This window comes from Sceloporus undulatus, chromosome 2 (assembly GCF_019175285.1).
Source record: "Sceloporus undulatus isolate JIND9_A2432 ecotype Alabama chromosome 2, SceUnd_v1.1, whole genome shotgun sequence".
Taxonomy (NCBI): Eukaryota; Metazoa; Chordata; class Lepidosauria; order Squamata; family Phrynosomatidae; genus Sceloporus; species Sceloporus undulatus.
This window is the reverse complement of record NC_056523.1, coordinates 21,594,390-21,617,960: the sequence shown is the minus strand read 5'-3', so window position 1 is coordinate 21,617,960 and position 23,571 is coordinate 21,594,390. Positions and strand designations below refer to the sequence as shown.

At 43.9% G+C, this 23,571-nt stretch overlaps 1 long non-coding RNA gene across 1 annotated transcript; it reads right to left on the bottom strand.

The window, feature by feature from the left end:
* Positions 1-10,699: 10,699 nt before the first annotated feature.
* On the bottom strand, positions 10,700-23,441 carry LOC121924028. Its single transcript, XR_006102506.1, has 4 exons — positions 23,303-23,441; positions 17,736-17,842; positions 11,427-11,459; positions 10,700-10,826 (listed from the first exon to the last, which is right to left on the bottom strand). It is a non-coding gene; the product is annotated as an uncharacterized LOC121924028 (long non-coding RNA).
* Positions 23,442-23,571: the final 130 nt, after the last annotated feature.

The window sequence follows — 23,571 nt, the reverse complement described above, 5'->3', positions numbered from 1 at the left end:
ATTCAAGATAACCTTCATAGATTAGAAAGCTGGTCCAAAGCTAAGAAATTGAATTTCAACATGGAGAAATGTAAGGTACTGAACTTAGGCAGAAAAATGAAATGCACAGAAATGCAATGGGGGACACCTGGCTTAACAAGACTACATGTGAAAGGGATCTAGGAGTCCAATAGACGACAAGTTGAACATGTGTGACCAGTGTGATGTGGCAGCTAAAAAGGCCAATGCCATTTTAGGGTGCATCAATTGAAGTATAATGTCTAGATCAAGAGAAGTAATAGTGCCACTATTCAAGATGGTGAAGGGTCTGGAAACCATGTCCTATGAGGAACACCTTAGTGAGCTGGGGATGTTTAGCCTGGAGAAGAGAAAGTTAACAGGTGATATGATAGCCCTGTTTAAATATTTGAAAGGATGTCATATTGAGGAAGGAACAAGCTTGCTTTCTGATGCTCTAGAGAATAAAAACGGAGCAATGGATGCAAGCTCCAGGAAAAGAGATTCCACCTCAACATTAGGAGGAACTTCCTGACAGTAAGGGCTGTTTGACAGTGGAACACACTCTTCCCTCAGAGTGTAGTGGAGTCTCCTTCTTTGGAGGTCTTTAAGCAGAGGCTGGATGTCCATCTGTTGGGGATGCTTTGATTGGGAGTTCCTGCATGACAGAATGGGGTTGGACTGGATGGCCCTTGCGGCCTCTTCCAACGCTATGATTCTATGAATTCCCAGGTTTTCCTAATAGCACTGAGCCAGGGCAGTTAAACTGGTCTCAAACTGGGTTATTCCTTCAGTGTGTTTTGGACCTTAGGCTGCCATTGTGGTGGCAGCAGGCTCCCTGCCCCTTCACCATGGGGAGATTGGTTGTTTGTTGTTCCTCCAACTGATTTGTGACTTATGGCCATCCTGTCTTGGGGTTTTCTTGGCAAGGTTTCTTCAAAGTTTTTTTTTTTTTGCCATGGCAACCTCTGAGGCTGAGAGAGTGTGACTTGGCCAAAGTCACCCAGTGGGTTTCCATGGCCGAGCTGGGATCCGAACCCTGCCCTCCAGAGTTGTAGGCCAACATTCAAACCACTATGACACTCTGGTTTCTTCATATCTTAATGTTTCTTGTATCTATTTATTTATTTACTTATTTAGGTATTTATATCCTGCCCTTCAGTCCTAATGGCTCTCAGGGCGGCTTACATTTATTATTTTTAATCAGACAGTTCCCTGCCCGCAGACTTACAATCTAAAAGACACGACACAAAAGGAGAAGGGAATGGTGAGGGCAGGAGGGGATCAGGTCCAGCATTCTTCTCTCCCTCTGAGGCCTGGACCAAGGCAGATGGACCGGAGGGAGGGCTCTGCTTCTTTAAGGCAGGCCTGGTGGAGCTAGCCTGCCGCTCTCCCCTTCCAGATGGTGGCTGAAGGGAGGGCTGGTCTTCTTTTGAGGAAGGCAGTTGGAGCTCGCCTGCCTCTCTCTCCCCTTCCAGATGGTGGCTGAAGGGAGGGCTGGTCCTCTTCGAGTATCTACTTCTACCCATCTCTAATCTAGATGTCTGTATTGTTGTCTGCTTTCATGACATTTCTCACAGTGATACTATCAAGACTTAAAATCAGATTGTCATTTCCAATTAGAATAAAGAGAATATACTCACAAATTTGAGAGCCATCATGGTGAACTGGTTTGAATGTTGGACCATGACTGGAGACCAGCGTTCAAATCCCGGCTTTTCCATTTGATGCCCTACATATCTTGGGCAAGTCACACACTCTCAACCTCAGAAGATGGCAATGGCAAACCCACTCTGAAGAAACTTGCCAAGAAAGCTTCATGATAGGTTCGCCATTAGTTGGAAACGACTTGAAGGCACACAACAAGGATGGAAATGTGTACCTCCCCTGCCCCATTTAAGGTGAATCACATACAAAATTAAAACAATGTGCATTAATATACCAGCTAAAGTATAGACTGAACTACAGAATCAGCAGATTTAAAACAAAATCAGACAAAACGTTTTTAAAAACCACATAGTATTAAATGGATGGATGAACTGGGTGAGGCCTACTTGGCAGCTAAAATAGCCAATGTAATTCTAGGCTGCATCAATAGAAGTATAGATCAAGGGACGTAATAGTCCCACTCTGTTCTGCTTTGGTCAGGCGTCACCTGGAATACTGCGTCCAGTTCTGGGCACAATTCAGAAAGGATGTTGAGAAACTGGAGAGTATCCAAAGGAGGGCAACTAAAATGATGAAGGGTCTGGAAACTATGCCCTTAGGGAGCTGGGGATGTTTAGCCTGGAGAAGAGAAGGTTAAGGGGTGATATGATAGCCCTGTTTAAATATTTGAAGGGGTGTCATATTGAGGATGGAGCAAGCTTGTTTGCTGTTGCTCCAGAGAATAGGACCTGGAGCAATGGATGCAAGCTCCAGGAAAAGAGATTCCACCTCAACATTAGCAGTAAGAGCAGTTTGACAGTGAAAGATGCTCCCTTGGAGGGTGGTGGAGTCTCCTTCTTTGGAGGTTTTTAAACAGAGGCTGGCCATCTTTTGGGGTTGCTTTGATTCTATGTTCCTGCATGGGAAAAGGTTGGACTGGATGGCCCTTGAGGTCTCTTCCAACTCTATGGTTCTATGATTATTATTATGTGGCTGCCTCAGGCAGCAAAATGTCTTGGTGTGCCCTAAGCAACAGAAATAAGACTGAGAGCGTGCATGAAACAGTCTTCACTAAATTGTATTGGGATACACATTGATAAATTATTCGTAAGTGAATAATTCACTCTGGTTATTAAAGGACATATTGCATATTTTTGAGAGGGTTTTCTGGGGGGGAAAATGAACCACCAGCTATTTTGGAAAGTTGCTGCTAACTCCAAACTACAGCACTGTCTAGATCAGGATCTAGAGAAACATGCAAAATCAGAGGCCATTTAAGTAACTATGAGAAATTCGTGATGTTCAATACACAAACGAGACTGGAAGATATCATTGAATAATCCGCCACTGTGTGGTGCCCTTAAAATAATATAATTGCTTTATGCACACACTGCTGTTCTTAAATGTAATCAAGAGCCCACACACAACAGCCTTGTTGAACCTAGCGGCAGTACTACACCTACTTACCTAGGAGGACCTCCTGTTCAACTCGATGGGATATACGTCTCATGATACACATATAAAAGCATGCTGTTATTTGCTTAGTTAAGACAGCATCAGCTTGGCACCTTGTTGATGATGTGGACTACAATTCCCATCAGCCACAAGTGAATGGGGCCATGGGTTTTGTAGTCCTGGAGATTCAGAGAGCATCCGGTTGTGAAAGGATGAATCAGCCCAGTTTTCTCCAATATTGTTTATTTGCAAGGTGACCAGGTGTCCTCCCTTTTCAGGATATGTCCTCCATTTCAGCCTTTTGTCCAGGAGGAATTTCAAAATGTCCTCCATTTGAAGCATGACTAAGAAGCATGAATTTACATTTATGTTGGTGCTTTTAGCTTTTATTTAGTCATACCCTAGATTTTTCTTGAATGTCCTCCAGTTTGCGGTGCCTTCTCCTTCGTTGTAGTTAGGACATGATCTGGTCACCCTGCTTATCTGCTGCTTACCTGGTCATTACTGACCCTTTCCATTGACCATCAAGTGATAAAGTACAAAATTCTTCTCCTCTTATTACCTCACTTCCTGAAATAGAAGGCTGGGATATTCTTCCTTGTTACATAAACAAATGTCTGGATCAGTGATTCTGGGACTCCTGATCCAAAACAATTTAACTGTTTTGCAACAAACTTTCAATCAGTGATTCTCAAACAAAGGACAGAGCGCTTATCAGTGTTTCCAAGATGAAGGAAACCATGAGGGGGGCCTTTCCCCTGACAACCCTTGTGAAGTTCTCAATGTTCTGGCAATGCTGCCAGAGGTCTTTAAGCAGAGGCTGGATGGCCATCTGTCGGGGATGCTTTGATTGAGAGTTCCTGCATGGCAGGGGGTGAATTGGATGGCCCTTGCGGTCTCTTCCAACTCTATGATTCTATTAATCCCGTTTATGAACTACCCATGCAGAAGTAGCATTATGGATGCAGAGTGACAGTCTGAGCATTACCCAAGCAAGATATCTGACAGTAGTGGAAGCAGAATTGAGCATCTCCACATGTGGGTATTTATGCTGCACTGAGGGGATGCTGGATTGCAATCTATATGCTCAGACTTTGTCTGTTATAAGCAAAATAATGAAATGGAAAAGTTCTGAGCTGACAGAATAGACTGACCATTTCGAAAGTGTAGAGGATAGTATCAGATTACTTTTTCCCCTTATATGAAAAGTATTCCCATCACTCAGCAAACTAGTTTGCTACGGAGAAAATATTAGACTACAGTATTCTGCTTTGGGACCAAAGGTGCTTTGGGTTTTGGGGTGGGGTGGTGAAGGATTTTGGAATATCTCTATTTCCATATACATACATAATGAGCTATCTTGGAGATGGGACCCAGGTTTAAACACAAAATTAATTTATGTTTCATTTACATCTTATAAACAGAGCCTGAAGGAAATTTTATACAATAATTTTAATAATTTTGTGCATGAAACAAAGTTTGTGTACACTGAATTATCAGAAAACAAATATGTCACTATCTCAGCCATCCATGAAAAAAGTTTTGGTTTTTGGAGTATTTCAGATTTCAGGATTCCGGATAAGAAAGAGGCAGCCTGTACACACACACACACACACACACACACACACACACACACTCATACACACACATAGATATATTAAAAACTCCCTGAAAGTTACAGGCAGATATCTGTCATTTCAATGAAGAAGCTATTTTTGTTAACAGAGGAGCATTCAAGATCAAACAAACACAGACTATCAAATAACATACATTGGAGGGTCTATTTAAATGTTGGTGGTCTAGCAGAACAATCGTATGCCTGTTTACTCAAAAGGCTCACTATGTTCAGTGGGGCTTACATGGGATTGCTGCCTTAAGTGTCCTAGTAAAGTACTAATGCTAATATTATAGGAAGGAGAAACAAACTCACAAATCCAATGAAATGATACATCAGTGGGAAACAATCCTCCCAGAGTAAAAAATCCAGGAGGTCTGTCACCCTAGATCAGGGGTTGGCAACCTGCAGCCCGCGGGCCGGATGCGGCCTGGCGAGGCCTTGGGACCAGCCCCAGCCCAGTCCTGCTGCCGATTGCCGCCGGGGCCTTTGGCCTCTTGCGCGCAGGGTCAAGGGGGGCAATTGTCTATAGACGCCTCAGAAACATGCATTTATATTAACATTTTTTTTTAAAATCAGCAAATTTTTTTGCGTGTCCTTCACTTTTTAAAAAAAAGTGTCCACCATTTGAAAATGTTGTCCTACATTTGTCCCGGTTTATTTATTTATTTAAATTTTTAAAAATTATTTAATTATTTATTTTATTTTTGGCTTTCGGCCCCCCCAGTTGTCTGAGACAGCAACCTGGCCCCGGCTCAAACAGTGCCTACCCCTGCCCTAGATGAAAGTAGTTAGAATAACTAGAAGTGAAACTTGGGAACTGAAAAATGCCTCACTGAAATAGCAGCACACATGGCTATGTTGAAGAAAAATAATCACCAAACTCTCAGATTTCTTTTAGAATTTCAAAAAGGATAGTGAGTTCCAACAACCACAATTATGAAAAAGCCACAGTATTGCAGCCTCATTTATATTACTGTTTGGCTTATGGCCCCCTTCATCCAATCCCAATATAGGATGACAAAGTAATGTTGAAAATTGCACAGAGGACAAAATGTCTTTACACTCACGTGTAGGCAATCGGTGGACAATGTATGTCCCATGCTACTCGTGGCCCAGCAAACCCCAGCAACTATTCCCTACAGTTAGGGGATCTACAAGAAGCAGATGACTGGAAACAGTGATCTTTATTGGGATGGGGGAGAGTTGCACAGTTAAAACACCTCTTCTCATCCTCATGAAGATTGCTGTTCTCCACTGTTAATAAATAAATAAATGTTAAGCCAAACTAGCTACCATGATAGACTTGTTTAAATACAGGTCTGCTACCATATGAGTGTTTTGAACATTGGATTAGGATTCTGGGAGACCAAGATTCAAATCCCTGTTTATCATGGGCAAATCTAACCTCTCTCAGCCTCAGAGGCAGGCAGTGGAAAACTCCTAAATAAATCCTGCCAAGATAACCCAAGGATAGCCACCATAAATCAGAGTTGACTTGAAGTCACATATCAGAGACTAGGGAGCTGGGTATGTTTAGCTTGGAGAATAGATGGATAAGAGACAATATGACAGCCCTGTTTCAGTATTTGAAGGGTGTCATACTGAGATGGAGCAAGCCTGTTTCTGCTGCTCCACAAATAGGGCCCGAGGCAATGGATGCAAGCTACAAGAAAAGAGATTCCACCTAAACATTGGAGAAAATTCCTGACAGTAAGAGCTGTTCAACAGTGGAAGACTCTCCCTTGCAGTGTGATGGAGTCTCCTCTTGGGGGTTTTTAAAACAGAGGCTGGTAGCCATCTGTTGGGTATGCTTTGATTGTGAGTTCTTGCATGGCAGGGGGGTTGAACTAGATGGCCCTCATTGTCTCTTCCAATCTATGATTTGGATTCTATGAACAGTACCATCATAAAGTTGAATGGGATGGCTGGCCCACATCTCCCCTTGCTTTCTCTCTCAGCTGAACTGCAATACTAGAGTGAAAGTTAGCTGGAACAAAAGACTCAGTGGAACTAAGTGGCAGATATTATGTTTTAGATCCTGACAACTGCATTAATTTCTTAAAAGGAAAAAAGTAGGTCTTGTACATGATGGAGACAGCACTGTATGTAAAGCAAGCAGGTCTTCTGCCATGAGAACTAGCTTGGTCATTATACCGGGCTTCCAGCTTAGAAAATACAGACAAGAGATGTGACAAAGTTCAGAGCAGTGGGGGAAGTATGAATGAAATAAAATTGAGCAAATACAAGCTTGGAAAGACAATGCATCTTTAACTGTTGAAATTTCAGTAGACAATGCTAGCACAACACCAGCTATTCTTACTGTTTGAAATGAAGACAGTTACAGTGGTCATTGGCTAAATTAATATCTAATGTATTTATCAGCTTGCTGTTTAGAGCTACTGAGGCCCAAATGCCTCATCCTGGACATCTTTCTCCATGCAAGCCATGATGGCAAAGTGGCCACCGAGACTGCCAGTTTACAGGCGGTCACCGGGTCACCTCATAATGCTTCATTTTGAAGCAGAGCACCTTAAAGTGGGGGAATTAACTCTGAGAAAGAAACTGGGTGGAAGACTAATATTTTACCAATATGGGGAAGCGCACTTGTGGGGTTTGGAGCAAACAGCATGGCATCTCAAAGCAGTGCCAGGGGCTCTCCTGGTTGCTCGGGGGGGGGGTGGGGTATTGTCTATGTAATTTGCTGTCTCTCCTGCTCTGCTGCCTGAGGTGGGGCTTTCACACTGCCTAATGTAGGAACCAGCCCTAAGATTACACGGTGGAGTCTCCCTTACCCAAAATGCTAGGAAGCGAAGGGTTTTTGATTTTGGAATTTTTGGATTTTGGAATATTTGCATATACACAATGAGCTACCTTGAGATGGGATCCAGTCTAAACCCAAATTCATTTATGTTTCATATACATCTTTATACACATAGGCTGAAGGCATTTTACACCCAATATTTTTAAATAATTTGTGCATGAAACAAGTTTGTGTACACTGAACCACCAGAAAGCAAAAGTGTCCCTATCTCAGCCACCTATGTGGATGATTTAGGAGTATTTTGTATTTCAGATAAGGGAGATCGACCTGTACCACTAAAGTAATTGGCCTTTCAAGGGATTCCATAAATGCACTGGAATGCATTTGTTGGTGACCCCGACGTTCCATTTTCAGAAATGCACCTCCTTGATCAGTGCTAGGGGCCAATAGCAAGCATGAGTGCTGCCTTCCTACCCTACTGTAAACATCTCTGTGGCATGTGGCTAAGAGAGAATGCGGAATCAAAGAGGATGTCATTTTACCCAGGAACTCAAGGCACTATTGCAGAAACACATGTTGAGGATATAGAACAACAGTGCCGCTTTATTACTCTTAAGATTACCTTTTTTTTTACAGACCTGGTCACATATTAAGTGTATTTTAAAAAACCTTTGACTTTTACATCAAACACTGCATTCCTCTGGAAACAAGGATGGAGGGAAAACTATGTAGGTACACTTAAAAAAACCAGAGTATAAGAATCTAAAATGACATTGCTGGCAGACGTTTCCACACTTTAAAGTTGCAGGGCGACACACATAATGTGGTGAGAACAAGTTCTACCTATGCAATTAAGAAAGGCAGTAAGAAAAGCAATATATATGTCATAAAAAGAACTGAGAAGAGCTGGAGATGGTTTCCACAATGACAGCAGGCAGCAGTGCTTCTCCATCTATTTCATTCGTTTCCTGGGGGAGACGTCTCCATTGCTGGTGGCCGATTGCTGGGATGTGATGCAAGGCTGGAAGGGGAGGGGACATGGCATTCTTGGCCATTTGAGGAAGTGCCCCGGTATGCATCATACTTTGGCCGGGAAATCGTAATACTGTGACGGGTAGGTGGGGGGACTGTAGGATGTTCGGCCTCGTATGTCCTTCATGACTTCCAGGATGCCCTGCAAAAAGTTGGTTCGGCTGCTTAGCTGCTCCTTTAGAGTTTGATCAATCGATTCCAGAGCACTGACCAGTCTTCCATGTCTCGGCACTCTGCTCCATCTCATCTTTCCGGGCTGCAAGGTCCTCCTTGTAAGCACGCTCAAAAGAGGTACTCTTGTGTGTGAGTTCAGAGGGTGTCCGGACAAGTTCATGGGTGGCCTGGGAGGTGACTTCCATAAGCTCCTTCAGTGTCTCCCCTCCTCTTCTCTGCCTGCAACGGGATTCCGCATTCGCTCAGCAGGCAGTCAGTGGTCGAGGGCGTAGATTTGGCGCTAGAGGAACAAACAGCAGAAAAGAAAAGGGATTGAATTAGTGTGCATAATAAATAGGAAACACAGACTAGGGTTTGAATCTTACTGTTAATCCCAATTACAACAGATTCACAAAGCAATGGCCAGAATCTTTTTAGCAATATCTGAAAGAATCCCACCTTACGTTTTCCCAGAACTCACTGTGTCACTCCAATAGACTCCTCCACCCATTCGTTTGCTGTTGAAGATGGAGGCAATCAGAGACATCCAGTATATTCCCACAGTCAGACACAGACTGATGACATCATCTGCTGAGATCTCTGGAGGACCCTGACAGAGGATTTCCTCAATCTGCATTTGGCTATGGGAACAGTAGAACATAGTCAGACACTTCTACATTCTGCCCCCACCTACCATGTAATGGCTGTGGAAGTGGGTTATGAAAGCAACACAGTGAGTCCTTTAACAGAGAAAATATGTGAGTTCCACAGATGGAGCACTTACATTATACTCAAGTATGTAGACTATTGGCCTTACTTATGTGTGTGACTCATCATTCAATCAGGGATGACCAAGTCTACTCTATTCATATGATTCAGAATGAAGACTGTCAGAAGCTGTTACTACAACAAGGGTGTGCTGTGCACAAATAAATACATAAATAAATAAATCCAGACTTGCTACCAACAGGAGACCTGCTTAGCCCTACAAAATCTTGAAATTTCACTGGACATATATGACTTTTAAGGGGCCCAATGACCTAAAGGCACCAGATTCCATTGATCCTGGATGTTAAGCAGGGTCAGCCTGGTTAGTATTGGAATTGGAGATCATCAATGAATACCCGGTGCTGTAGGCTATATTTTGGAGAAGAAACTGGCAAAACCACCTCTGAATATTCCTTGCTTACAAAAAATGTCAAAATGCATGGAGTCACCATAAGTTGACAGGCAACTGAAAGGCATATACACACATAAACAAGCTTCATTTATATCGAAATGGGCTATAGGTTCAATGTCCTCCCTTGTCCCTATTGCAAACTGTGACTCTTAACTTCTTGTCCCCGAGAAACTTCCTTACACACCATTACAATAATACATACATAAATTTATCTCTCTTTGTTCTATATTATCCAAAGACAAATATATCCGATGTCCATGGACAGCTGAAACAACAGAGTGTATGAAACGCTTAGATAGGACACAAAGCACACCAAACTCACCAGAGATCAAGTCACTGGGTGGCAAAGGATCTATGGGGGTGCCTGGGCCAGCAATCCCATCCATGGATATATCGGAGTGTGGCTGCTGGAGAGGGGACTTGATTTTCCATGTTGGCTTCACTCTGCTAGATCCAGCAGATTCAGGCAAACAGTAGAGTCCCCATCAGGTTCTTCAAAAGTCCCTTTGTCACTTTTTCCTAGTGAGGACGTTGGCTCATAGGCTGTCCTGTTTTTCCGGTGTTTTCCGACGTCGACGGTCAACGGGTGCCTGGCGTTGCTGTCTGAAAGCCGCGGAACCCAGATTTGCTTGATGCAAGAAAGCGGTTAAGTTCTTCATAATATGGCCAGACACCGGCGCCCTGCCCGGCGTTGCTGTTCCCCTTACTATCTCTTGAAGCCACGCCGAAGCACCTTTGCACGCTCCCGGCACTGCTCCCAATCCTGTTGTACCCCGGGCTCGCATTTCATCTGCTATCCATTGGAACTGCGCCACGTACGGTAGTTTGATGCCGGGCACTCTGGACAGCATCATCGCCCAACACCTGGATGAAGGCCCGGGTTTCCTCATCAGTCCCAACGGGTTGGCGCCTGGATTTTGTGGCAGAGGAAGAGCCCTGCGAAGAAGCCGTCATTGTGCCGTGATTCGGCATTGGCACGGTCTCTGGAGGGTATCAGACAACATGGTGTGCTCCAGGGATGACACGGTGATATTGGTAGCAGGATATTTTTTAAATGGCGCAGGAAACTTTGAATTGATTTGGGTGGAATAAAAGGAGCACTAGTAGGGGAGGGGGTGTAAAAGAAGCTCCTAATGATAGAGTTGCGGGATAAAGAGAGATGGGATGCTCTGTACAATGCACTCTTATGATCACGTGGCAATTCCCCCGTGAGACGTGCATCTCACACAAATGTTACATGAGACACGCATCTCACATCTTTGTTCCCGCAGTTGGCCTGCAAAGAAAAACACGTGTAACCTCAAGAAAATGACACGGGAGGTCTGATTCCGACATGCGAAAAAAAAAAGATATGTGAACAACAGTGTGATACACGTGTCTAGCGTAACATGTGAAGTGGGCTTAATAGTCTGTCCCTCTTAGCCTTCACTAACTCTAAGCCCTTGACAAAACAACAACAGTACTGGTTTTTAAAAGTTGAGCAAAATTTCCCTAATCCTCAATCATACATTCTTTAAGAGCAATTTCTAGACACACTTGGTTTTAACCCTGCCTGACCAACATGCAAAGGAACACTTACTCACCTGTATAACTGCCATCTGGGGAAATATAGGCAGCTCGGGGAGAGGAGAAGAAAAGAAAAAACAGATAAATTAGAGAGAGCTTTTAGATGCCTGAAGATACCTGTAGGGAAAATATGACTGAATGTCATTAGGAAAGGGCAACCAATCACTCAGTTCACAGAATGGTTATCCTATGAAACTATGAGGCTGGAAATCTGATTGAATGTGAGTCAACATAAAGAACACACAGGTTCTCTTTGGAATCCAAGTTTAAGTTACATGCCATCAAAAACCAACATAAAAAAACTTTCCAAGAATATAGATACTAATAATACTTACCAAGGGTATGGTTTAGCTCAGGCTTAAATTGAACTGCATACTGTGTATGCATGAGTACAGGGGGGGGGGGGAACCACAATAACTGCAGCACAACAAAAGGTGAATCCCTAATGCAGCCAACAACTGTTGGATTTTTTTGTTTGTTTGTTTTTTTTACAGTACAACTCCGGTATCCATGGGACTGGTACCTGTAGTTTCATTTCCCCATCTGAAAAAATTGTTTATCTGAAAAAATGTCTAGGCGTTTTCTAGGTCCTCAAGTGTAATTGTGCCTGATTTGGCATTGGCACAGTCTCTGGAAGGGTATAAGAAACATGATGTGCTCAGGGATGACCCAGTGATATTCCAACAGAAACTGACTATAGAATCATGCTGGAGGACCTAGAAATGTCTAGTCAGGTGTTTTCTCTAGGTTCTCCAATGTGACTCTATGTCAACATCAACAGATTCATTTCAATAAGGTTTTCTTAATCCATGGTTTCACGTTTCCACATTAAGTCTGGGAATGTATCCCTTGCAGTTCTGTGGGCCATATTGTATTTAACTGAGCACATTGAATCTAAGCCGTCCAACTTGAAACAAAGCTAAAAAGTTCAGAACTGCAGTTGAGGGGGAAAAAGCTGACAGTTAAAAGACGTGAAGAAGTGATCACTAGAGACTGGCATTTGTTCCCAATCATGATTCGAAGCAGAGAACCATATGAAAAAAAGAGGATCCCAACCATTATCATCCAGTTGTCTGACAATTACCAGGAAAGATTCTGGAGCAGATAAATAAACAGGAGTCTGTGAACTCTAGAAGGCAATGCCTAATCACAAAAAGTCAACATGGGGTTTCAGAGAAGAAGTTATGCCAGACAAATCTGATTTTTTCTTTGTAAAATTACCAGCTGGTAGATGAAGGAATGCTGTGGACATAGTATATCTTGATTTCAGTAAAGCCTTTGACAAGGTTTCCCATGACCTTCTTTGCAAAACAAGCTTGTAAAATGTGGGCTGACAAGGTAACTGTTGCATGGATTTGTTTGGTTCACTGTCCAAACCCAAAGGGTGCTCAGAATGGCTCCTTTTCCTCCTGGAGAGAAGTGACCAGTGGGTCCCACAGGCTGTGGCCCAGTGCTATTCAACATTTTATCAATGACTTGGAGGAAAAAATTGGGGGAATACTTATCAAATTTGCAGATGACACCAAATTAGGGGGATAGCTAATACTCCAAGGGAACAGGATCAAAATTCAAAAATGACCTGCATAGACTAGAAGCGTGGGCCAAAGCTAAACAAAATGAAATTCAACACGAAGAAATGCAAGGTACTACACTTAGGGCGGGAAAAATGAAATGCGCAGATTAGGATGGGTGACATCTGGCTGAATGAAAATACATGTGAAAGGATCTAGGAGTCCAAGTAGACCACAAGTTGAAACTGAGTCAACAGTGTGATGCGGCAGCTAAAAGGCCAATGCCATTTTAGGCTGCATCAACAGAAGTATAGTGCCATGTCAAGAGAAGTAATAGTGCCACTCTATGCTGCTTGGTCGGGCCCCACCTGGAATATTGTGTCCAGTTCTGGGCACCACAGTTCACAAAGACATTGGAAAACTGGAGCGTGTCAAAGGAGGGCGACTAAATGGTGAAGGGTCTGGAACCATGTCCTATGAGGAAACGACTTAGGAGCTGGGGATGTTTAGCCTGGAGAAAAAGGTTAGAGGTCATATGATACCCTGTTAAATATTGAGGGCATGTCATATTGAGGAGGGAACACTAGTTTTCTGATGCTGCTGCAGAGGACAGGTCTTGGAACAATGGATATGCAAGCTCCAAGAAAGAGATTCCACCTCAACATTAGGAAGAACTTCTGACAGTAAGGCTGTTTAACAGTGGAACACACTCCCTCAGGTGTAGTGTAGTGGAATCACCTCCTTGGAGATCTTTAAATAGAGGCTGGATGGCATCTGCGAGGATGCTTTGATTGAGATTTCCTGCATGGCCGAATGGGGTTGGACTGGATGCCTTGCGGTCTTTCCAACTCTTGATTCTATGAATGAGTATTGAAATGTTAGTGTGGGAACCAGAGGGGAAATGATGGTCAACAGCACCCTCATGAGGATGGGTGATTAGTGTGAAAATTGTGTATAGGTGTGCGAGGAAATCATTTTTCTTTTCCATCCACTGCTGTCTGACTGAAGTCTGTGGATATATTCTAATATTGCTATTTCCAATATCCTTTGCAGTTTTGTTCAAGGATCATGTTCTGGCCTATCTACCTCTCCTTGGCTTTAGGTACATCTTCCTCTTGCTTTTGTCCCCCAAGGACCATTGTTTAAACCTGAGCTTTTCACCTCATCACTATAACTAGAAGGTTTTGAATTTCAACTGACATTTGCCACGCAACCAGCTTCTGGATTCTCCACCTCATACATTTGATGAAGTGGGTCACAGTTTATGAAAGCTCATGCTACCAGCTTCTTTCTTTCAGTCAGTCGTCTTAAAGGCCCCCTACAAGACCCCTTTGCATATCATATTTTTTTTGTGTTGGTTTGCTAAGTCGATGAGCAACTTCATTCTCAATAATATTTCAAGAGGTTGGGCCGGTTCCAACAATTCAAGGGTTGTTTTAGGTAACTGTGGATCGGTGATGCCTGTTTTCTTCCATCTTGGTTGCACAAATTAGTAACAGAATTAGAAATCAAAGGGGCCTTGGCTCATTCGAGTCTTTCACTGCAAGCCACCTAGACTTAAGCCTTAGTGTGCCCTTGTTACTGGAGGATCCATTCCAGTCCCCCCCCAATGTAGGACAATTTCATTGCATATGCTTGAGCCCCATTGAAACTAATGGGGCTCAGGTGCGGTGGCATGGGTCCACCATGGGGCGGGCATGCCATTTCCTGCTTGTTTTGTGCGGCTTTCACGAAAGCCACGTATAGGGCACCTGTGTATGATGTGGGCACACTGTATTAGACTCACCAGATGCCCATTCAGCATCACATAGGAATCTAACCAACAGAGATCTAGCTCTGATCCTCAGCTGTGCAGATGCCTCCACAGAATATTCTTCTCATCTCCTCTGGCAATGATGGACAAATTGGCATGACCAAAATAAACAGTGTTTCGAGAAACAGAGAATTTTCTACTCATACCCAAAGACCATGTTTGTGTGATTAAAGGGATGATATTAGGGTAGGGTTCAGAAATCTAAACGATTCTGTCCATGAAGATGGCAGATTATCTCCAGGAAAATGTGCAGGAGCAGAACGTGGGATCACAGGGATCAGGTTACAAAGCCAGATACCAAAGTGAGTTGAAGGCTTCATGGCTGGCATCCATAGCTTTTTGTGGGTTTTTCGGGCTATGTGGCCATGTTCTCAATGGCAGAGTGCATGAAGCCATATGAATGGCAATTATTATGATGCAAATTGCTGTGCTCTCCCAAGTATATGAAAAATGGTAATGGCCCCCACCATCTCCAGCTATCTAACAACTAGTTGGATTCAAATCCTGCACAGGATGGGTTGCATGGACTTGATAAACACTGGCAGGGTTGATAAAGCCCTCGGAATCTGGATTCCTGCTAAAGTAATGGTGGATCTTTGAAGTTTTTTAAAAAAGGAAAGGCTCCATGCAGAGCCCCAAATTAAAAATCGCGCAGTGTCAGCATCAACAATTTAAGTAATCTCTAGAAATCCAAAACTTTCTTCAGCTTTACTTTTAGTCTGGGCAACAGGAAACCAATCTCTGAAATCACTATGGTGTAGATCTCCCTAAATCAGGCAACATTGGCCTGAAATGCACAGGCTCAATAAGACAGCGTCCCGACACTTTGGGGGGCAAAGTGTTTTACATGACACACACCTAGGGTTGTCATATTGGCTGCCACCAAACTGGGACAAAATCAATCAATCAATTAATTAATTTTAAAAATGCGGGGCGCCAGGCCGAAGCGCCGAGCGTTGCGCTGCCTCCTGGGCCTCCGCCTGCTCTAGGGGGCCCAGGAGGCATGCAACGCTCGGTGCTTCGGCCTGGGGCTCCTCCAGCCGTGGGGAGGCCCAGGTGGAAGTGCTGAGTGTGTCGCCGCCTCCAGGGCCTCCCCGGGTGGCGGAGGCACGCAACGCTCGGCGTTCAGCCTGGGCCTCCTCCAGCTGTGCGGAGGTCAAGCCGAAGTGCGAGAGCCAGCTCAGCGCAAGGCCTTCTCAAGGGCAGAGGACGCTCCTTTGCCTCTGGAGAAGGCCTTGCCTGTCCTGGAACTGAGGAGAGTGGGACGGGACCATGCCCGCCTCCCAGAAAGCGGTAGTCCCACCAGTTCCCGGGATATGGCAAGCCTGTGCACACCTCCAAAGTGCTGGAGCTGCTGCTCGTGGCCATGCTAACGGGGGAAAGCCAGTCCAAAAAGGACGGATTTAATCTGTTCCTGCCAACAGTCCATTTGGGACTGCAGACGTGGCCCACTTTGAAGCAGGCCATGTGGTCACCATGGTCCAGTGCAATCAGGGCCAGAGGGGCCAGGGTCGCTCCTTCATAGCCATCTGCTTTGGCCCATTAGAAAATTTAGGGCTTGTGAATATACACTCATTTTGGGGATGTGATAATGGTTTCAGCCCATCCATCTCTGCAGTTCTTATTTTCAGATTGCTTTAGGCAGACAGGAAACTTTTAGGACTAAGAAGCAGGGTTGGCTGGTTTAGCTACCTTGGTTTAAACCAAAAACACTTCTGTTTTTGTTATTGATATCAACACACTCTCTCTCTCTCTCTCTCTCTCTCTACACACACACACACACAACCGATTTGCTAGTATTAGTATTTTCTAACCCTCTTACTGGAGAACATATGACTGTTTGAATTTAAACATTTTAACTTACCAGTTTTTGAGAGTTGTTCATGTTAGACCATTATCCAGTGTCAGTTCCTTCTTTTAGTCACTTTGGCACGGTACAGATAGCGCCAAAGGGGGTGCTAGGTTGGGGGCGTTGGGTGGTTAGGGTTGAGAAGGGGGTCACTTCCTGACGCCCCTCAACCCTTGTACGGACCGAGTCCATACAAAATGGCAGCGCCCGTCTACATGGGGGCCGCCATTTTGACGTTGCGGACAATAGCGTCTGGACGTCAGCAGCAGAGTGATGCCGCAGTGCACGACTAGCGCCTCGCAGAGCCCACTTCCAGGGCCCAGAAAGAAGGCCATTTCGGCACTTCTTTCTGGCTGCACCCGGGAACACCTGCGGTTTGGCCGCTGCGGTTCCGGACGCAGGTAAGCGGCGGCGGCCGGCGGAGCGGCAGACCACCCGTTTGGTCTGTAACGTGCCTTTATTTTATAGTCCAAGAAATGCCATTCAGAAGCAAATTCTTCAATTAACATTACGTTCAACAAAACAACTTGCTTAAAAAGAGCATTTTTCTAGAACAATAATTATTTATGCTAGTGGCCATAACATTTGAACTTCATTTTGCTACTTAATTTTCTGATTTAGTCCTTTATTTGTGTAGCTCTACACATTAATAAAAAAACAAAAAACATGGTTCAAACAACAACCATCACCTCTGGGAATTTTTGTTTGTTAATCTGTCCATCCCCCCGTCCCTCAACACTGCTAAGAAGAGAGTATGCAGGCTTTGTAACAATTCCTTCCCTTAGAGAAAATGGCAATCAAGGAAGATAATACAGTACCTGATTTTTCTTAGAGATGTTTTTCATGCTTCCTCTTCTATCCCCTTCTTTTGCCTTTTAAAAATACTATTGTATTGAACCAGAAATACAGGAAGACATTTTGAATATTCCCTTTTAAGATAATTTTTCAGATGATGGGACCAAGAGTAGCTCACAGTGAGGAACAGACTTTGCACTAAATTGCCTTAGGTCTATTGCAATCAGGGGAAACACTTACAACAAGCCAGAAAGGATGGTCTTAGAGGAAAAACCATGACTACCTGAAGAGTACTTTCAAAACAGTTCTAAGCAATGAAAGTTCTGAGACTGCACATCAACAGGGAGGAGATCCTTACCCAGGGAAGCCACATCTTCACCATTCTCCTCCATGATCTTACTTAAGGGTCCTCTTTACTCCCCACTTCTCTTGAGCTAGTAACTAAGCCCTCAAGAAGTGTTGGCCCTGAAAGAAACAGCAGAAAAAGCCTGTTAAATCTCTACACCCAACCACTTAGCATCATAAGTTGAGGCATCAATATAGCAGATTTGTTACTCAATACTTTTATCCCAATTTTCCCATAATGATCTCATGGCAACATACATTGCACTTTCCCTTTTAATCATCATGACAAGAGCTCCATAAGGTAGATCATGCAGAGAGAGCAAGGGAGGGAGGTAGCAGCCCCGATCCAAAGGCCACTCAGTGTGTATCCCTTTCACAACCAAGAGGGGACTATCACCTGGATCTCCAACACCTTAACCTAGGGTTGGACAAAATATGGCCTTCCAAATGTTATTAGTTCTTCCCAGGATCAGTCAGTGGAGATGGATGCTAGGAGATACAGTTCAACAACATTTAGACAACTGCACTCTACCCATCTTTGCTCTAACCACTGCACCACACAGACTAAAAGTTTAGTTCACCAAGCTTATGTGGAGATAAGCAACTCAATCCCTTTGACATAAAATACCAGTGCAGGAAAAACAATATCACCTAGGAACGGAAACCTACAATCCTATACATGCTTATTTGGTTTTTGTCACAAACCAACCAGACTCCAGTAATTGCTGACTAGCACCTGTTGAACAACAAATTGTATTTTCTACTGGCAAAGCAACAGGAGCAATGTCAAAACCTTACAACTAATTTCTAAGACATACCCAACGGCATCTAAAATTTAAACGCCCTAGAGTACATATCGTACTATACAAACATATTATTTATACAATAAAAAGAAGAACACAGAGTCAACAGCAATCTGTTGACACTCTCCTAGGTTAGTTTTGCGTAGTGTTTCCAATTTGTTAAAGCTAGATTTCATACATGATGACCTAAATACCATCTTTGTTTATTATAATACAATCCTTCCCACTTGAGCTATCAGTTATATTTTAACACAATCTTAGCATCCCTATTACTTGCCGTGAGCCAGTAATGCAGTAAAGACTTCTCTCTGTACAATAATTGTATGTCTCTCTTTTCCCATATAACATCCAGCTTATACACTACAAGTTAACAGGCTTAGTGTTGTAATTACTTTATTTGTCTGTATTTAATCTGAAATCTTTACTGTTCCTCTGCAGAATTCACTTGAAATAAATAAATTCTGATGTGCATCAAGATCATACAAATTTCCCAAATTTTTCTTCCCTGTTAAAAGAATTTCAAATTCTACCTTCTCTTTCCAGTTTCAGCTAGAACCAATTCTAACATTAACTTTCAAGGCAAAACACAGTTTGGGGGCAATCCAGAGTCTAACACAAAAATAAACTTTTGCTCTCAGTAATCCAATATTTAACTCTCTTCTCATGCAACTTTTTAGAACAGGCAAATTTAAAGAACAGCATATTCGTTCATCATAATTTTACAACTATCTGTACTTCTTTTCTTGCTGTTTCCAGCCAAGGTTGCTATTTTCCACTCTGCCCTGAACTCTTTAGAGAGGGACAACCTTAAACCAGTCAAATGTTTTTCACTTCAGCCTCTCAATGTATGTGTGTGTGAGAGAGAGTGTGCATGTGTGCATCTTCCAAGACTGATGGTGATCCTCACAGATTTCAAAAGAGTTACTTAAGCAAGGAAAACACAGAGGTGGTTTGCCATTGCTTTCCCCTGAAAGTAGTGCTATTTAAAGTGGTGGTCTCTAGACCAATGCCTGTCCCTGAGTCATTGGCAGCCAGTCCCTGGTATGCTTCCAGGAAAGAAAGAAGCAACTATAGCCGATGGGCACAAATATGGTGCTGGTCCCTGGGGATAAAATTACTGCCAGTTCTGCACATCAGATAAGTTGAGAAACACTAGCCTATAGTACCTGGTTTTCTTGGCTATCTCCCATCCAACAGGTTTGACGTTGCTTAACTTCTGAGATCAGACAGGATCTGGTGCCTTCAGGTATTTAGACTGTGGCCCAGTCAATGTACAATTTCAGGTGAGGGGGGCAGAACCAAGACTGACCTCCTTTCAACTAGTTTATCAGCTCACCAAGGCATCATCATTTGGCAGTTGTTTTGTGAATGAGCTTGACTAATACAATAGCTGTCTTAAAATCACAGAGTTGGAAGACGCCCCAAGGGCCATACAGTCCAATCCCATTCTGCCATGCAGGAATACAAAATCAAAGTATCCCCTGTGGTGCCTCTGTTTAAAAACCTCCAAAGAAGGAGACTCCACCACTCTCTGAGGGAGTGTGTTCCACTGTTGAACAGCCCTTACTGTCAGAAAGTTCTTCCTAATGTTGGGATGGAATCTCTTTTCCTGTAGTTTGAATCCATTGCTCCAGGTCCTAGTCTCTGGAGGAACAGAAAACAAGCTTACTCCAGCCTCAGTATGACACTACTTCAAATACGGTACTTAAAACAGGGCTATCATGGCACTTCTTAACCTTCTCTTCTCCAGGAGACTCCACCACTCTCCGAGGGAGCGTGTTCCACTGTCAAACAGCTCTTACCACCAAGAAGTTCTTCCTAGGCTGCATCCACATGGTAGAAATAATCCAATTTGACACTACCTTAACTCCCATGGCTCAATGCTATGATATTCTGGGAACTGTATCTTGTGATGGGACCACAGCTCTGTGACAGAGAAGGCTAAGTGTCTCACAAACCTACAATTCCCAGACTTCCACAGCATTGAACCATGGAAGTTAAAACGGGGTCAAACAGGATTATTCCTGCAGTGGTGATGCAGCCCTAAAGTTTAGGTGGAAACTCTTTTCTTGGAGTCTTCATCTGTACTTTTTTCCCTTTCATTTCTTCTCTGACTTCACTGTTTATAATCCCACTTTAAACCATCTCTCTCACACACACACACACACACATGCAGAGAGTAATTTAGCCTAACACTTCAGACACTGGATGACAAAAGCATTTAATCTGTGAAGCATTCCAGGGGCCTCCAGGGCTCCTTGCTTCATAATCTGACAGGGTTGTTGCAAGGACTCCTGTGTAAATCTGCCTCTGGCTGCATCCCCATGAAGAAATAATCCAGTTTGACTCTGCATTAATTGCCATTGCTCAATGCTCTAGAGTTGTCGTTTTGTGAAATAGTTGGCTTTCTCTGTCAGAGAGCTCTGGTGCCATAGCAAAGTACAATTCCGCAGAATTCCATAGCACTGAGCCATGGCTGTTAAAAGGCTGTCAAACTGGATTATTTCTGGAGTGTGGGTTCAGAACAGAGACAGACCTGCATAGGGATCCTTGCAACAGCCCTGTCAACTTGTGAAACAAGGCGGGGTGGTGGTGGTGAGGTGTCAAATTGGATTATTTATGCAATGTGGATGCAGTCAAAGGTCCAAAACACACCACACAAATAATACAGTTTGAGACAGTTGGATTCTGGAGAAATAATTTTATTTCTTTCCCGCCTCTCCTCAAGGTGAGGTACATCATCTCCCCCTTCTTCCCTTCCTTGACTTCAGATCTCATAACCACTCAAAAATACAAATATCTGCACAGCTCAGCCACAGAAGGGGCGGTCAAGAAAGTGGAACAGAGTTGTGGGTGCAGAAACAATCCAGTTTAAGATCCCTTCAACTGCCCTGGCTCAGTGCTAGGGAATCCTGGGAATGGTAGTTTTGTGAAACTTTGACAGAGAAAACTAAGTCTCACAAAACCACAGTTCCTAGGATTCCCTAGCACTGAGCCAGGGCAGCTGAAGCAGTCTAAAACTGGATTATTTATGCAGTGTGTATTGGACCACTGTCAAGCTGATCTGAATTCTGGAGGCCTGTTGTGCCACCTCACTCCCCTTTCGCACCCACCCTTCTTCATTTTTCGGTCTGTCCAATGAGCCACAACCAAAGGAAAACATGATGCCAGGGCATGCCATGCTTGCAGGGGCTGTTCTGACTCATCCTCTTCCTTCTCCAAGGCAAAGGGAGGAAGAGGAAGAGGAAGAGGAGATGCACTTCCAAAAGCAGGAAGTAGTTGTCAAAGTACAACTATATATATATGAGTCAGAACAGCCCCTGTGTATATATATATATATACACACACACACACACACACACACACACACACACAGTATATATATCCTGAAGCTTTCTCTTCTCCTCTTGGCTGGGAAAGAGGCCTTCCCTCCTTCCCTCAATAATAATAATACAAAGATACAGCCATGTTAGCCTATAGAATCAGTATGTAGAAAGCTCTTTCAGCACCTTTGAGACTTACTGAAATAAAGAAATTGGCAGCATGAACTTTCCTAGATGCAAATGCATCTGAGGAAGTAGACTGAAGGTCCAAAACACACTGCAGAAACAATCCAGCTTGAAACCACTTTAGCTGCCCTGGCTCAGTACTAGGGGATTTGGGGAATTTGTTGTGGCACTAGAGCTCTCTAACAGAGAAGGCTAAATGCTTCATAAAACTACAGTTCCCAGGATTCCCTAGCGCTGAGCCAGGGGAGTTAAAGCAGTCTCTCAAACTGGATTATTTCTGCAGTGTGCTTTGGACCTGAAGTCTACGAAAGCGCATGCTGCCAATTTCTTTCTTCCAGTTAATAATAATAATAATAATAATAATAATAAATCATTTTTATGTCTTCCCTGCCTCTCCTCAAGGCGGGGTACAACATCTCCCCCTCCCCTTCCTTGACTTGACTGCAGATCTCACAACCACTCAAAAATACAAATATTTGTCACAGAGGAGGCCAAGAAAGTGTGACAGAGTTGTGGGTCCAGAACACACCACAGGAATAACCCAGTTCAAGGCCGCTTTAACTTTCCCTGGCTATTAGTGCTATTAGGGAATCCTGGGAACTGTACTGTAGTTTATTGCGGCACCAGAGCTCTCTCTGTCTCTCTCTGTCAGAGAGAAGGCTCAATGCCCCACAAATACCACACTTCCCAAGATTCCCCAATAGCAGTAATAGCCAGGGAAAGTTAAAGCGGTGTCAAATTGGATTATCCCTACAGTGTGTTTTGGAAGTCAGTGGTGCGAAGTCTCTCCCTCTTGCCTTAATTAATTTATTAACGATACAAAGAGGGAAAGACATTATTATTAGTAGTAGTAATTTCCTGCCACTCCTGAAGGCTTCTTCTTCTCCTCCTCCTCCTCCTTCCTATTATTATTATTATTATTATTTATCCACAGCAAAGGGACCCCCCCTTTTGGACCCTCTTTTTCCCACCCCCAAATTATCCTCCCCCCCAAAATAGACCCACCCATTCTTTGCCTGGAGTTCCCTCTGGCTGCATCCACATTGGAGAGATAACCCAGTTTGGCACCGCTTTAAGTCTTTTCTGGCTCAAGTCTATGGAATTCTGGGAGCTGGAGTTTGTTGTGGGGCCCAGAGGGCCCCACAACAAACTCCAACTCCCAGAATTCCATAGCCTTGAGGCAAAGAGTTAAACCGGTCCCAAACCGGTTTAACTGTCCAGTGCGGATGCAGTCCCTCTTTCCCCCCGTTATCCAGTTTTAAACACACCCAAACTTGCCCTCCTGGCTCTGCTCCTCCTTTCCCGGCCCCCCGAGGCTCCAGCAATAATAAGGAACCCCAATATGGTGGCCAAGCAGCTACTGCTGCTGGAACCGGATGCCGCCCGCCACCTCCGACTCAGGCTCCGGAACAAAGGGAGCTGGCCAGCGAGAGAAGGGGGAAGAAACACAAGGGGGGACCTGGCCTCCGAGACCGGAAGTTGGGAGCCCCCTGGTGGCCGCAGGAGGGCATGCATGCACGGGTTGGAGGGACTGAGG